Raw genomic sequence first — 14,987 nt, forward strand, 5'->3', positions numbered from 1 at the left:
AACTTCATTAGAAATGATAAGAGACTGCCCTCACACACACGTAGACACGCACCTCTCACAAAAGCCTGGGGCTTTATTTTGTATCGCCACAGATCGGCAGCTCAACACTTCAACCGGACCGTCTCAAAGAGATAAGAATCTTAAATTCTCCTCTGCTGTCTGTTTTATCTGCAGTCGCTGTTAATGTGGCTCATTATGCCCGTAGACTGGCTTTTAGCCGGAGGTAGAAAGATGGAGGCCACCTTCAGTCTCTCCACACCTCACACCAGGATGCAGCTCATACCTCCGCTTTCTCGTTCCAAGAACGTCAGCAGAAGTGTGTGTTTTCAGAGCCATGTTTATCCAGAGAGAGCTGCTGAGCTCGCTGCTGTTTTCCAGCTATATCCTGCTCTCTCCCTGTCCTGTGCATCAACACCTGGGAGCTGTCTTTAAAAGCATCACTCAAGAGCTCGGGGATGGGAGCTGCTGACAGAAGCAGTAGTATTACTCATCACCTCCACCCACATTTCTCCAGCCGCTGCTGTGATGCATAACATCTCCTGTTTCTAATTGGTCCTGTGGTTGGCCTGCATGAAGACGCAGGTTCTCTGCTCAATAATTAACAGAGTGTATCACTGCAACTACAAGGTCTATTTGAATAATCGTAATAAAGGTATCATAAACACTTGAAATACTTGTTCAGATGTGTAAGTGTAAGTATAATTGTCACTGGGTCCTAAGCACACAGCATATATTGAAGCTTTTACTTTTGAAATACAATTTTAGAATGAATCTTCCTGAGGAATGAAGCAGCTGCAGCTCCAAATCTCGAACATACCATAGCAATAGTGAATCATAACAATATTACAGAGGTTTTAGTACAGAATACTGAGACAGATGTACAAATGTGCCATTTTGACTGATTTTGGCAAATTTTGGCACCATCTGTGCCATTTAATATTTCTCCGGTACCAAACTATATATTTCACCTATATGTCACCATAGATGCTCAAAAAATAGCCCAACTGGGCTCCGCTGGTTAATGTATGTTAACAACACGGCTTGCAAACCAACAAAGTTTTTATTTATTAATTTATTCATTGTCCATAAAGTCCATGAAATAGAACGTTATAAAAAAATAAAATATACATGAGTTTACAGAGTAAAAAATCGATGATGAAAATAAGAAAAACAATATTTTTTTTGTCCACAATCTCCTTTAGTTCTTCACCCACAATGCAACTTGACTGCCAACTGGCAGTTCAGAGATTCTGGGGTGTTATGCTAGCAGAGGAGCGAGCTATGGAGGTCTGGAAAGTAAGTGACCACCTGAGGACATTCATCAGACACATTCACACAGCTCCCTCTGGAGACACAAATGGCTTTATGTAACTTTCTTCACAAATAGTGCTCGTCATCTGTTGTTTATTGGCCTATACATTAACTATTACCTCTGCCAAGGAGGTTATGTTTTCCAATTTGTTTGTTTCTTTTTCAGCAGAATCACGGAAAACCTACTGGCTCAATTTTCATGAAACTTGGTGGAAGGGTGTAACATAGGCCAAGGAAGAACCAGTTGAAGTTTGGAGCAGATCCGAATGACAGACGGGATACATAACTTTTACTAACCATGTGAGATAGCGCTTCTGGCCTTGGTAGATTAAATGCCATACATCATATATAGTGCCAAGGCATATACTGTATAGTGGTTGCACTTGCAGATTTGCATATTGGAGTGGACTATTGGCCTTGCGGAGGTCTGTGCTCTCCAAGTGCCCTTCTGGTATTGTCATGGCACAGGCAGTACCGATAAAATGATTTGTGTTAGGTCTCAGGGATCTGGTTACTAAGCCTTATGGCCGTACCAGCTAACAGGCCATAACATGAATGCCTTGTGTCATTTTCACATAACCAGATGCAGGCCTTAGCTGCAACACGTGAGCTTGATTGTACCTCTTCACTCATTGTCTGCAGCGTCACTCACGTGCGTGTTCTAGACTGTTCTCCCAAGTCATTTCAGCACATGCGCTAAAACAGTTTCCGTTCATTGTCAAAGCCCTCCAGCAGCCGTACTAATTATGGTGGGAGCAAAGAAGAAAGTCGAAGATGTTTTTACTGTAACGTGTCACAGAAGTGACAGAGAACTGGCTCCTTTACCATTTCCAACGTGGTTTCTTTAACATTGACAAAGTTTAATCATGTGGTTATTATAGTAACCATGACATTAAAGGTCCCCCAACCTTAAGAACTTCATTTTAACCTTAACCACAAACTAACCAAAGATAAATCAGTCAAAGTTCAATCAGACAATTCACAACAACCACTCAAAACCAACAGGGCAGAAAACAGCTGAGGTTTACAGCGTTCTCCATCTCCTCTCTCTCTCACTTTGCTGTTGTTCCCCTTCTTTCTGTGGATTACTACCATACCAAAAGGTATATTTACAACTACGAAAAGCAAGCAGGCTAACCAAGTCCTCTGCTCCATTTCTATTTTAAATGTGTCCGAGCATGCAGTTATGTCACTGCAACAGATATTGTGGCATATTGAAACAGTAAAAGTTAAAGCTGTACTTATAGATATAGGACGGAGGAAACTCTCCAGAGGAAACTTAATTCAGTTTCTCAAATAAATATTTGTAGATACTGTAGCTCTGATGGAGCTCAGGAATCATCAGGAGGATGACCACTTCATGAACCTGAACCTTTTTGATGTGCAGAAGAACAATAATTAACATTAGATTCTGACCATTCCTGCCGGCTTGACGATAGATTTAAATAATCAATGGAGTTAAGCCGCTGTGCCTCGTGCTTAAATGCACACAGAGGACCCATTTAATGTTTCTGCTGCTGGGGGATCGCTACATGTAATGTCATCAATATGTGTCTCTGTATTATTATTCAACCAACCCGCACCCCACCTGTCATTAATCACAATGTTGATTTTTATGACCAGGCGTCCTGATCCTCAGATTATCCTGCAGAAAACTGCAATCCCCACATCACTATATATGAACCCGCCCCTGCATTGCACCTTTAGAGGAGAATTAACCCCAGAATTTTAATAATGTTGATAGCATAATTCCATACTCATCAATGCAGGCTAAAGAGACAATACAGCTATTAGTATTACACTTCAATAAACTTGGTGTACGTACAAAGAATTAAATAAATGAACAATCAAATAAACAGAACCAATAGCAGTTATAATTACTATTAATTAATTAGACCCTCCTTGCACATGTTGATAAGACTCTTAACCTCCAGATGGTTACACAGTTTCCAAACCAGAGCTGAAGTCAGATCGCTGTAACATTACCAGAGTAGAAGGAGTTAATAGCTCTTTCATTAAATATGCAGTCAGAAACACTGCAGCACCCCGACAAATCAGTCTTATCTGATAAGAAACATTTTTGAGGGTCAAACTGAGTGTCCTGAGATTCCTTCCTTCCCTAATAAAATTCCTGGGGGACATTTAAAATGGAGAAGGGCATCACCGCTGAAGGTGTAAAAGCTTGTTTCACACCACAGTGCACAACAAATAGGCACTCTGGCAGTGGTGAGTTGTGCGCCTGAACTGATTGCTAACCAGAATGCTCACCACTCCAGACCAGCGGCCAACGCTTTATCAAGGCACACAGAGCTTCCACCTTTGCACTTAACACTACATTATGGTTCATAACTCATAATGGAGACCTCTGGGAATATAAACACCCTAAAAAGAGGAACTGGTTGCTTTGCCCTAGGAGGAAGTGTTATTACTTTTGCTGAGTCATGAATAATGGATCAAGTTGCTGTATAATCCCTGTGTGATAACTACCATGATCGGCGTGGAGGGAGAGGCTGAAAATAGAGGCAGAAAACAAAAAAAGACGGATGACCTCTTTTACAGGATCATGAGAGCGATGCAGCAGCAGCCTTCCCCCCCGATAACCCCCAACCTTCCCTCTACCAGCTGTGACATACTCGCCCTTTTACATTCACATCATCCGTTTTGTTGTTTGCAAATCCATCCACCTTGATAAAGTGTGCTCTGCGAGCATGCAGGGGTCCGACTCGAGTTGTGGAGGATCACTATAGCAACAGCGGCTATGGGATGTTTTATGTTGGCTGCAAAATCAGCCCCCTATCCACTGCATAGATGGATATCGGTAACATCTCTTAGGTAAGTGATTGTATTACAGCGGTTGACGGAACTAAAGCACATCTATTTCAGAGCAAGGTTCTTTGGATTGTGTTAGAGAGCTGAATAACAAGCAGATCCAGGAGCAGCCGGTCCAGCAGCTGTAGAGCAACTGCTCCCCCAAATGACAGCAGGCGGTACTACAAGTCTCCTGCCTTCAAGCTCCCCCTGAAGAACTGCTTGTTGTCTCGGAGGACACACCTACGCATCAGATGTAATTCACCGTGCTCACACACACTCTGCACCATGTACCCCCACAGACACACACTGCGAGAAACAGCTAACCTGCACAAACACAAACACTCCCCCACACAGACAAATGTATGCACCTTACTCATGTCCACAGCAATGTTTAAAAAAAAGACACCATAACTAAAAAAAAAAAGCAGCCTTTCTCCTCCCATCCTCCAGTTTCTAATGACTGCCTTTTGTGGCCCTTTTTAAGGATGAAGTACCAGCCGTTGTCAGCAAACTGGCTGGCTGAATAGATGTTGCTACCATGGCCTGTGTTCAAAAAGCTTCTTAGAGTCAGCCGATGTGAGGGAGAGATTTCATAGAATCAAATCACTTTCTGGGCCAGTGACAATCAAAGTCCTTCAATTGTCTAAAAATCTCTGTAGATTTAATAATTGTTCTGACAGACAAAATGTTCAGTTGTTCATGTCAGTTTATGAATTATTTTATAACACAAGGTCTAATAGTGAAGTGCTATTTATACAGTGATACAACAATAATGTGCCAGAGTTATTAAGTATGCCTGAACATCCTTGCATGGTAAACTTTAACCTTTGTTTATACTGACAATATATTTGGTTTGCTATAAGGGTTGTACATATTAAACTTGGTAAGCCTGCAGTTCACCTGCTTCGCCAAACTCACTCCTCTCATGTCAGCTCTTCCATTGCACCATACACACACTACCTGACATGCAGTTGGTGTGATCCCATCTGTGCCGCACAATGCACAACGGCCTGTAGAATGTGACACTTTTGTTCTGCTTCCTACTTCTGTTTGCAATTCAGTCCAAGGAAAATTTTCTATTTTTTGGTTCCAGCCTCTCAGCTTCCTCTCGGCTCGACTTCTGAATCAATTTACTTTTGTTTGAAATGCTGGGGAAAAAGACTCCCGCACACTGTCCACTTCACTTGCAATTCAGTTTAATGACAACGACGTTTCGGTACTTAGACCTTCATCAGGTTATCTTACAAGACAATGGGGGAGGCTGTCTTAAGTAGGGTTGTAGACTCATGTGGATCAATCAGACAGACATCCTTCAAAATCATCCTTCATCTCCCATTGGTCCACAAAAGGGTAACAGGGAACCTGACGTCACATATCCACACTTTGGTAAACAAATCTCAGACACAGGTGTTTTTCCTAAGGAAACTACAAAGGGAGGTTTTTTAGCCTACAACTATCTACTAGAATAGGTTAACACGTTTACTGTCTGAGAAACACAGTCCCATTATACTGTCCAGGTGCAGGATTGTATTAACCCTCTGTCTGAAACGCTTCGCTGTAGCCCCGTCCTCTTTAAGGCCATCAGTCTGACTGTTCAGCTCACACAGGTCAAAGCCAGCAACACTCTTTGTGTCTCCAGTCAGCGATGCCAGTGCTTTTAGCTTCCAGTTAGCTGCACGTCTACTGTGAATATCACCACAAAAACCTCTTCTAAGCCCAAAACATCACCCCTGCATATGTTTTGTTGGGCAAGTTTCTTCCAAAATGTAACCTATTACATTTTACTATCATTTGAGAGGAATGAGTTACTTCATAATATTACGGTCTGCAGAGAAGTGCATTACTAATTACACTATTTTTGTACTACTTTCACCAAATTTACAGCAGAAGTACGACTAGGCACTACAAAATGGAAATAATATATACATACGTAATCATATAAATGTTTTAACTTTTGTCAATATGGACAAAACACACACACTGTATATGGTTAGATCACTTAGATTCTCCACAGTTCCTTTGTTCAGTTAATTTAAAGGAAACCTCAAGAGAGAATAATTCATTCAGATTTGCAGACGTGGTAAGCAAAAGAGGATCAAATAGGGTTTTTCATCAAATTAAACCAAGCTATATATTATTAAACCAAGTTGAATATTGTCTAATGAAGTCCATCGCTCACTGCCAACTTCATTTCTCAATCAAAAACACAGAAGACATATTTTCTATTATTCCTGCTCAATGTAGTTGGGTATGACTGTTTTCATTATGTTGCTACAACATGAAAGTGTCCCCACCGTTTTTTATTTAATTGCACAACAGGACAGCCTCCCAGTTTGGAAGGCCAACTGGCTCTTTCATGTATCTTCACTGACATGACAGAAGCAGCTGTTAATGGCCATCAACATATCAATCACGATGGTAGCAAATGATTTTCTCTATCCAGTGGTGTATTGATGGGAAGTTGGGTTGCAGGGGAGCCAAGCTATTTCCATGCGTTGTGGTCCCACCTCCCACCTCATCACAGGCGGTTTTAGGGCCCAGTCAGATAGAGCGCAGTTCTGCAGTGAGAGGCAACTTTCCAGTTGTTTTCTAAACGCAGCTGGTGATGATAAGTTTTGAATGATAGTAGAAGGTTTTATAATCAAAAGAGACCAGATTAATCCAATACTGTCCTCCTCCATTTTATAGATAGACACTGTAGATCCATAGATAAGCTTTGTAAATGCCTGGTTGCACTTCTGCGGTAACTTTAGTGAATGTAATATAAAAGTAGCGTCATTAATAGCATATTATTCTACACAGATTGTAATATTGTAAAGTAACATTACTTTCTAATGATGGTAATAAGTACTATGTAATACATTACATTTAGGAAGTAACTTAACCGACACTGCATTTAAAGGGTCAGTTCACCCTAGATCATAAAGAAATATATTTACTTGTATCCCTTAAGGTATTTTTCTCTCACGGTTTTGGTTTCATTTGCGGAGGTTTTGAGATATGCGTCTTCAAAGATCTGTGGCCACTTCACCTCTTCACCGCCTCTTCACCTGCAGACATTTTGACATGTGACAGTAGTAAAGCATGAGTGTAATTAATAAAGTGAATGAGGGCTGAATTCCTTTTAGCTTATTCCATTTCAGGGCTCTGGTACCTGTCGCACTGTCACTGTCTCTGGGACAATAGAATAGAACAGAGCCATTGTTGATGTCATTGGTAACACCCATGCTTTCTATCAAGAGTCAAAATGTCTTCTGCTGCTGCTGCTGTTACAGTAGAGGTCAATGGGATTGTGTTTGTGGTGCTAACAGCATTGAAAAATCTGTCACAAAAAAGTTTTAATATTCACTCATCCTACTCAGATAAGAAAGAATCCAACCCAGTGCCAAGAATTTAGAATGCACATATACTACTGTACTGTACTATATACTACTGTATATAGATACAAGTCAGTCTTCTCACTGATGGTCTTGTTTGCTTAAGGTCAAATAGAGGCACCAGTATTAGATTGAGACTTTAACTGGTTTAATAACCGGTTGAAAGCCCCTTTCAGTGTTTTAAAAATGATTTCACTTTGCAGTCTGTTTTTGACACATAGTTAGAAATGGGGACAGGCCACCAAAAAATGAAGATTGTCTCTGGAAAACGGGGACATCTGGTCACCCCATTCTGATGAAAGTCATCAGAAACTCCAATTAGTTTCCTCACATCTCTCTCTCTCAAATCATCTTGGTATAAAAAAAAAAGTAGAATAATAAAGCCTCAGCATAACTGTGAATTTTAGGGCTCATTAGCATCTATTTGCACCTACTTGTGTCTTGAGTTTATTTAGTCACGGCACCACTAAAGTTTGCTTTGCATTCATAATTTGTGTATCATTTTAAAAGCTTTGGCCATCTTTGATTTGAGCATTTACTTTGGTGAGTGCAATGTTCAGAACTTACAGAAATAATAACAACCCAAGTTGTATTAAACATGAGTTTTTACTTGGATAGTTAGATCTACAGAACTGTTGTTAACAGTTTTCATTTTTCAGAACTTTATAGAGAGCAATTTAATCCTGAATAAGGCCCTCACAAAAACAAACACAAGTAACAAAAAAACAAACACATAACAAACACATAATAAGCTTTCACATCTAGTAAACAGACAAAAGTGAAACCAATTATACCTAACTCTGTGGCCTTTTTTTGCCTCTGTAAATTATTATAAGCCACGCAGTTCTTATTACACTGAACAGTTGTTGCTGTTATAACTTTACTTTAAACACAATGATGTGACAGCTAATTAAAGAGAAAATCTCCCACACACAGAATATGTCACAAACTGTTCTGCGGTTAACAACAAGGTTTCTCGATCAGAATGAAGGAAAACCTCAGTTTTATATTTGTATCAACCCCACTGACACAGAAACAGTGTAGAAATGCTGGTACAGTATATAAACTGCTAGAGTAAAGAAAAAAAAACATGTCAAGCCAAATGTCATTTTTTAAAGAAAACTACAACGCTGAGCGGCGGCTTGACTTTTACGGAATAGTGGCCTAACCTTTTCAGGTCGGATTCACAGGGGAATAGAAATAAGTGAGAGAAAGGGCATCTGCATTCTGCTCAGTGCGCCGGAGAGAGGCTGTTCTGCTCTGACAGAGCAATGTCAAAGCTATGTGATGACTCTTGGACCGCATCTAAAAATATACTCATTAGATTAGACTTTAGCTGAGGAATTAATACAAGAGACGTCTACTAGAATTTGGCTTTTGGTACAAACATAGTCATTGTCACACTACCAGGCCTTGCTGACTTTCTCCTCTCTTATAAACACTAGGCTGACAAAAGTAACATAAATTCAGGTTTCTAAGTGCTGTATTGTAGCCAACTGGACATGTTTCAGACTTCACCCAAGAGGCTTCTTCAGTTCTAACTAACTAGAGGAGAGTTGCAGGCTCCTCTGTGTGGGAGTGTCCTTACAGAGTCATTAAGGACATGTGTGAGCTCTGAGTTTCAGAGTCGTTAGGGCCACTTGTGGGTCGTTGAACCTAGCCCTGGCAACCCACATTAGTCTTGTTGGGCCTTCATGTGGGTAGATGGATAGACATAGACATAGTTATATTTTATATTAATGTAAATCAATCTTGGTATTGTGTTTGTGTTGTTATTAGTGTTTGGACAGATGCTTTGGCAACATTGTTGTTAAACTTTCATGCCAATAAAGCCACCTTTGAATTGAATTTGACTTAGATGGATTCTACCTACTCAACCTAACACTCTTCAAACCCAGCTGGCAACAGATGTCAGTATAACATCAGAAAGACGTTGGACAGACGTAAAATGTTTGTCGGAAAATGAAAATCAGTCAAAACCCAACGTCAGCTTCACATCAAGACTAACATTGGAAACATGTTGAATTTTGGTTTGAAAAATTGGGTTGATGTCAGAACGCATCACTGGCTTTATATCAACCTCCAATGTTGTAAACATGTTGCATTTTGAAATTCGGGTTGACGTCAAAATAGAGAATAGAAGAATTGAGCTTCTTCACACAGTCACACGCTTATCCTCCTATGTCACACGTTGAGAATGATATATTGCCCCTTTTTTATTTCTTCCCCCTCTAATATATTTCCTCACTTGCTGCTTGCTGTACTTAGGGCCCTATTCTGCCTCTGATTGGCTTACCCAGATATTAACCCTAACCAATCATCACTCCTCATGCCCAACTCCAACCAACCCAATGAAAGGCAATGAGTACCAGGAGAAAACAATCTTTAGCCAACAGTCTGCAAACATTTAAAAAAATATTGTGAGCTGAGTAATGACCGCCTTTCAACTGAAGTGGAAGGTCAAACGGTAGGTAACCATCTAATTTTGATATGAATTATGTTCTTCTTCTGGATTAATAAAATGCATTGTAAATAGTCACCACAATTTACAGACTATGGGAAATAATATCGATCCGGAAAATAATTTCTTCTGTAACATAAATAATAATAGCTGCTACTACACAGAGGAACAGTATAATCAAACCATTAAGACAGTTAACTGATTATCAGTAATCAATGTTTTTACTTGTACTTTTTCATCTGCAGGGATTTCAATGTTGATCTGTTGAATCCAAATAAACAAAAAAATACTGAAGAATTCATCAACACTATGTACAGTATGAGCCTATTTCCAAAATGACCAGACCCAGTAGAGTAACATCCTACTGTGCCACTTTAATAGATAACATATTCACTGATGACATAGAAAACAATACAAAGAGCGGACTATTAATTAATGACATCAGTGACCATCTACCAGTTTTTACAGTCTATGACGTTAAACAGTAAAAAACTCACCTTGGCTAGAAACCAGAATACAGACCAATGAGGACAGAAGAATCAATGAACAATGCACTCAAACATGATTTACTGGCACAAAATTGGGAAATATTATACAAGGAAAAGGTTAGTGACAGTGCATATGAAACATTCTTAAGAATATTCAGATCATTATATGATTCAAATTGTCCCATAAAACAATATTGCAGAAAACATAAATATAGAGATCATCCATGGATCACCGGGGATCACAAAACGCCTGCAAGAAGAAAAATACACAAAGATTTCATAAGACAGAGAACTAAAGAGGCAGGAAATAAATATAAAAAATATAAGAATAAGTTTACTTATAAGAAGATGTAGGAAGGAATACTACAGTAAAATATTAGATGATATTAAAAATAATGTTAAAGGAATATGGAATATATTAAATAGTATTATTATACATGGTTCAGGACAAATAAGTTATCCTCAGTATTTTACTGATAATGATAATGAAAATTTTAATATGGACATATGGTAAACAGCTTTAATGCATTTTTTGTGAGTGTTCTTAATGTAGACTGTGTATGAACATCTTTCTAGTCACTAATTTACTGATAAGATTTCTTGCATGTTCACTGGTATACTCAGAGTAAAGACAGAGGGGCTGCTCCTACCTGCCAGCCAGCCACACCCACCTCCTCACCTGACTCACCTCACCTGGACTCTCAGCTGCAGCTCATCTGCAATCAAGCCAGAGCTCCTCCAGCTCACTCACTCCTTGCCTGATTGTTACAGAGGCAGAGAGAGCGGCTGGCATGGAGGTGAGTGAGAAACTGAGCAAACATTGATAAAAACAGTCTAATCCTAGTGTTAATTTAAAATGAGATATTCCTGTAAATCTGGCTTCAAACGGCCCCATTTCTTTTGCCAGCGACTGAAATTCCCTTCCTTCAAAGTCTCACTCCAAACCTTTGGTGAAACTTGGCAGACGTGCTTTTATGTTGCATGGTTTTCATGTATTTCAGGCTTAAGCAGATGGGTATGTAGCACACATTTTATTTGTTATGGGAACAAGGAACAGATAAAAACCAATACTTCTCCTAATGGTCCAACGGTGTAAATGTAGTGCAACCTTTAATGGTTGCTACTGGCGACCGGGAGGATGACGTATGAAAGGGGCCAGAAACAACTGACAGGAATATCCATTTATTCTGTGCTGCCCCTTAGAGTAGATGGTGCCAATATGAAACATTACAAGAGCACTGAAGCCTACCAGTACCTTCAAAGTGGTGAAGAGGGCTGTAAGTTACTCCACCAAGTGAAAGATCCGGTATTTTGGAAGGCTGATGTTCAGCTCAGTCAGTCCAGCCTCTGCCCAGCCACATCAGCTGATAATAAGAACTGAGATAAGAAATTCTAGGTTGTCATCTCATCATGATTCAAGTCGGTGGTTCAGTTCTGTCATGTGTCATGTTTTGCTTTTCATTTTCATTACCTCCCTTTGTCTTCTCAGCCTCTTTCTGTGTTCACCTGTGTCCCATCAGTTAATCACCCCCTGTGTATTTAGGTCCTTTACTTCCCCTCTCTCTGTCAGTTTGATTGATCTGTTGTCATGCGTCTCAATCCTGTTTAGCCCTGTGTCCTTCCTGTTCCTGCCTGCATTTCAAGAGCTTTGGTTTGTACTTTTATTTAGTTTGTTATGTTCCGTTATATTCTGTGGTGGATATTTTGGTGCTTGGTGTGGGTTCTTTTTCTGTTGTGCTTGCAGAGGTGCATTGAGAGGCTGGGCGGAGCTTCCCACTACAAAGCTGCTGTCACACGCTCACCTGCAGCAGGTTGGCAATCAGCACCTGCTGATAAAGCCCTGCTCTCCACACAGCTGCCAGATCATTTCATCAGTTCGATGTGGTACAAGGCTCCTGTTAGATCATTGTTTTCTATGACTTCTAGTTGTGTTTTGCTCTCTTAGATATCTAACATTTTCACATGTTCTCTCCATGACCAGTGTTCACCAGCACGCCGACTTCGTGTTTCCAACGCCAGCTCTCTGCACTCCACTTCAGCCAGCGGCCTGACTCTGTGCTCACCTGAGTCTCACCTCGCCACGGACAAGCGCCATCGTGAGTGGGGACGCCGCCTGGGACGCTCTACACCTTCACTTTCTAAACCATTGTGAAATCAATAAATTACCTTTTTATGACCTACTTTCAGCCTCATTGTCCGCTTTTGGGTCCACACTCCACCAACCGAGCATAACATTTGTATTTTTATAGTTTTTTGTTCTTGGTTTAGCGTTGCCTGTTCCTTCCATTTTAGTTGCTGACTTTTGTGCTTGGACTTTTTGGACTCAACTTTATTTACAGCTTGTTTTTTTGTTCTGTTGCCTGCCTGTGTGTCGCGTTTGTGTTTTTTTTTTTTTTTGTTTAACCTTAACTTATTTGTCTTGTCAACTGCAAAATAGAATATTGCAAGATCATTTACCCATGCGATGTAGCATAAGAACAGTTGAAACTGTGCTTTAATGTACAAGTTATACCATTTGCATGTAAAAATGAGCCAGCAGAGATTTGGTCACATTTTCAGAAGACCTAATAAATTCAGATTTGAACCAAACTTCATGAATGTTTTTGTGACAAAGTATGTGTTCCACTCCATCACAGGAAAATGAGAGCTGTAGAAATAACTGGTAGTGAAGACATGATATACATGTTCTTTGTCTATGTAAGCATGTGGCTGTATATTTAACAAGGAACTCAATTCAAGATCTACTTATTGGCCTTTTCCAGGCCTTTCAAATGGATGCCATTGGTGTCAACTCAGCGGTCATAAGACCACTCTTAATTACCAACCCCTGTCCGATGTTTTACATTGAGGATAACTGGAATGTGTATATGCTATAACTGAATCCAGAATTAATGAAATGAATCAAATGAGCAGATCAGAAATGTAAACATGATAGAAAAGAGACATAGTCTGTCTAATCTAGTCTGAATGTTGCTTCTTAAACTGTTCACTGTATTTTAATACGTTCTATGAGCTCTAAGGTAAGTTATATGTTCTTTTTTTTGTTTAAGGCCACTTCACTGTTGTGGCTAATTATACAGGCATCCCTGCTCAGCATTTTCAAGCCAACTGCGATCAATAAAAATATCAGCCCACTTTGACTAGGGGCCTAAGCAAAACACTGGAATGGCTAATGTCAGTCTGTGGATGTCTTTCTTGGTATTGATCACTGTTTGCGCTCTGAGGGGACTTGCTACGTGCTCTCATGCTGTGATTGAGCATTGGAAATTGAACACAGAGAGGGAGAGAGAATGCCTTGCGGCTGACTGTTAATAATCAGTTTGTATGTTGTTCAAATTAGTCAGGACATGACATCTGTCTCCTTAGAGACTTGCCTGCCCTGCAGCATACAAGCATGAAATGTTGTTCCATGTGTTATGTGTGAAAAAGATCCCCAATGAAAATTCTACGCACCAGAGAAATGTGACAGCAGCAGATTGGAAACAAAACATGTGTGAATCCCCTGGTTTATTTAAAATAAGATTTAGCTCGCCCAGACAGCAGCTTCTTACTGACAGAAAGCAAATAATGCCGCTGCAATTATTAAAAATCTCACCTGTAGCAAGGCAATCTTCAAAATGACAAGCCTGTGAGTTTTTAAAGATAAACCTCTCATCCCTGAAATGACTATTGGATTTCAGGGATCAACATGTTTGTTTGAATCAGTGTAGGAGCATATTTGTAGGGCAAATCCTGAATCATGTAAACATGACAATGAATACAAAAACAATAGTGAACATGATCATGTGATGGTCTCAAATGATCCTGGCAGGCTGCTTGTGGCTAAAGCAACACAGCCCTTTAAAGTGAAGTGTGACAGTGTCTTTCTATTAAAGAAGGGTCAATTTGCTCTAACCAAGCAGAAACAGATGCATCTGTCCCCACTGTTTTCACTTTCAGTCGGTACAGAAACCAACGTAGCCCTGCTAGGAGCAGTTTGTAGAAGGAATGAGGTGATGAGTTTATTTCTGTAAATCAATCAAAGCTCCAATTATACTTTTCTTCAAGTTATGTACGTGACGTAACTTAACTACACTACATAGTATGTTAAAACAACCAACTGTTGACTTTTGGTTTCATACTGAACACAAACGGTGGTCTACAGGTTAAAATCCCAATGACAGTTTAACCAGACCATCCACTCCATCCTCCATCCTTTGCTGACTTCATACTTCTTCACCTGACTTCCTCCTGTGCTGCTGTCATAATTACTACAGCCACTAGAGGTTGCCAACTAACAACAAACATCAATATGGATGATAATAAGCTGCCTTCTTAGTCAAGCTATGTGGTTGTTTTCTGATAGGGATGGGCTGTCTAGGACGCACATATACAAACTTCATACAGAAGGAACAGGTGTATACAAAGCCCTTTTTGTTGATACCGAGGCCTAGATAACTTCAATAACAAAAATTAATTAAATGAGTCTATGTTTTCATTCATATCATCAGTGCAGTCCCCAACCCCTCCTTCTCTACGCTGCCTGCACTTTCCCTGTCC

General features: G+C 40.0%; 1 long non-coding RNA gene across 4 annotated transcripts; it reads left to right on the plus strand.

Annotated features, from left to right (window-relative positions):
• Window positions 1–11,122: 11,122 nt before the first annotated feature.
• Window positions 11,123–13,037, plus strand: LOC311253192. 4 transcript variants are annotated; one of them, XR_014621640.1, is made up of 3 exons: window positions 11,123–11,245; window positions 12,058–12,332; window positions 12,430–13,037. It is a non-coding gene; the product is annotated as an uncharacterized lncRNA (long non-coding RNA). The 4 variants fall into 4 exon arrangements; XR_014621641.1 differs by having other exon boundaries at window positions 11,135–11,245; window positions 12,193–12,332; XR_014621642.1 differs by lacking the exon at window positions 11,123–11,245 and adding an exon at window positions 11,270–11,463.
• The last annotated feature ends 1,950 nt before the right edge of the window (window positions 13,038–14,987 follow it).

The sequence above is a fragment of the Pagrus pagrus genome, assembly GCF_965226575.1.
Source record: "Pagrus pagrus genome assembly, chromosome: 24".
NCBI lineage: Eukaryota > Metazoa > Chordata > Actinopteri > Spariformes > Sparidae > Pagrus > Pagrus pagrus.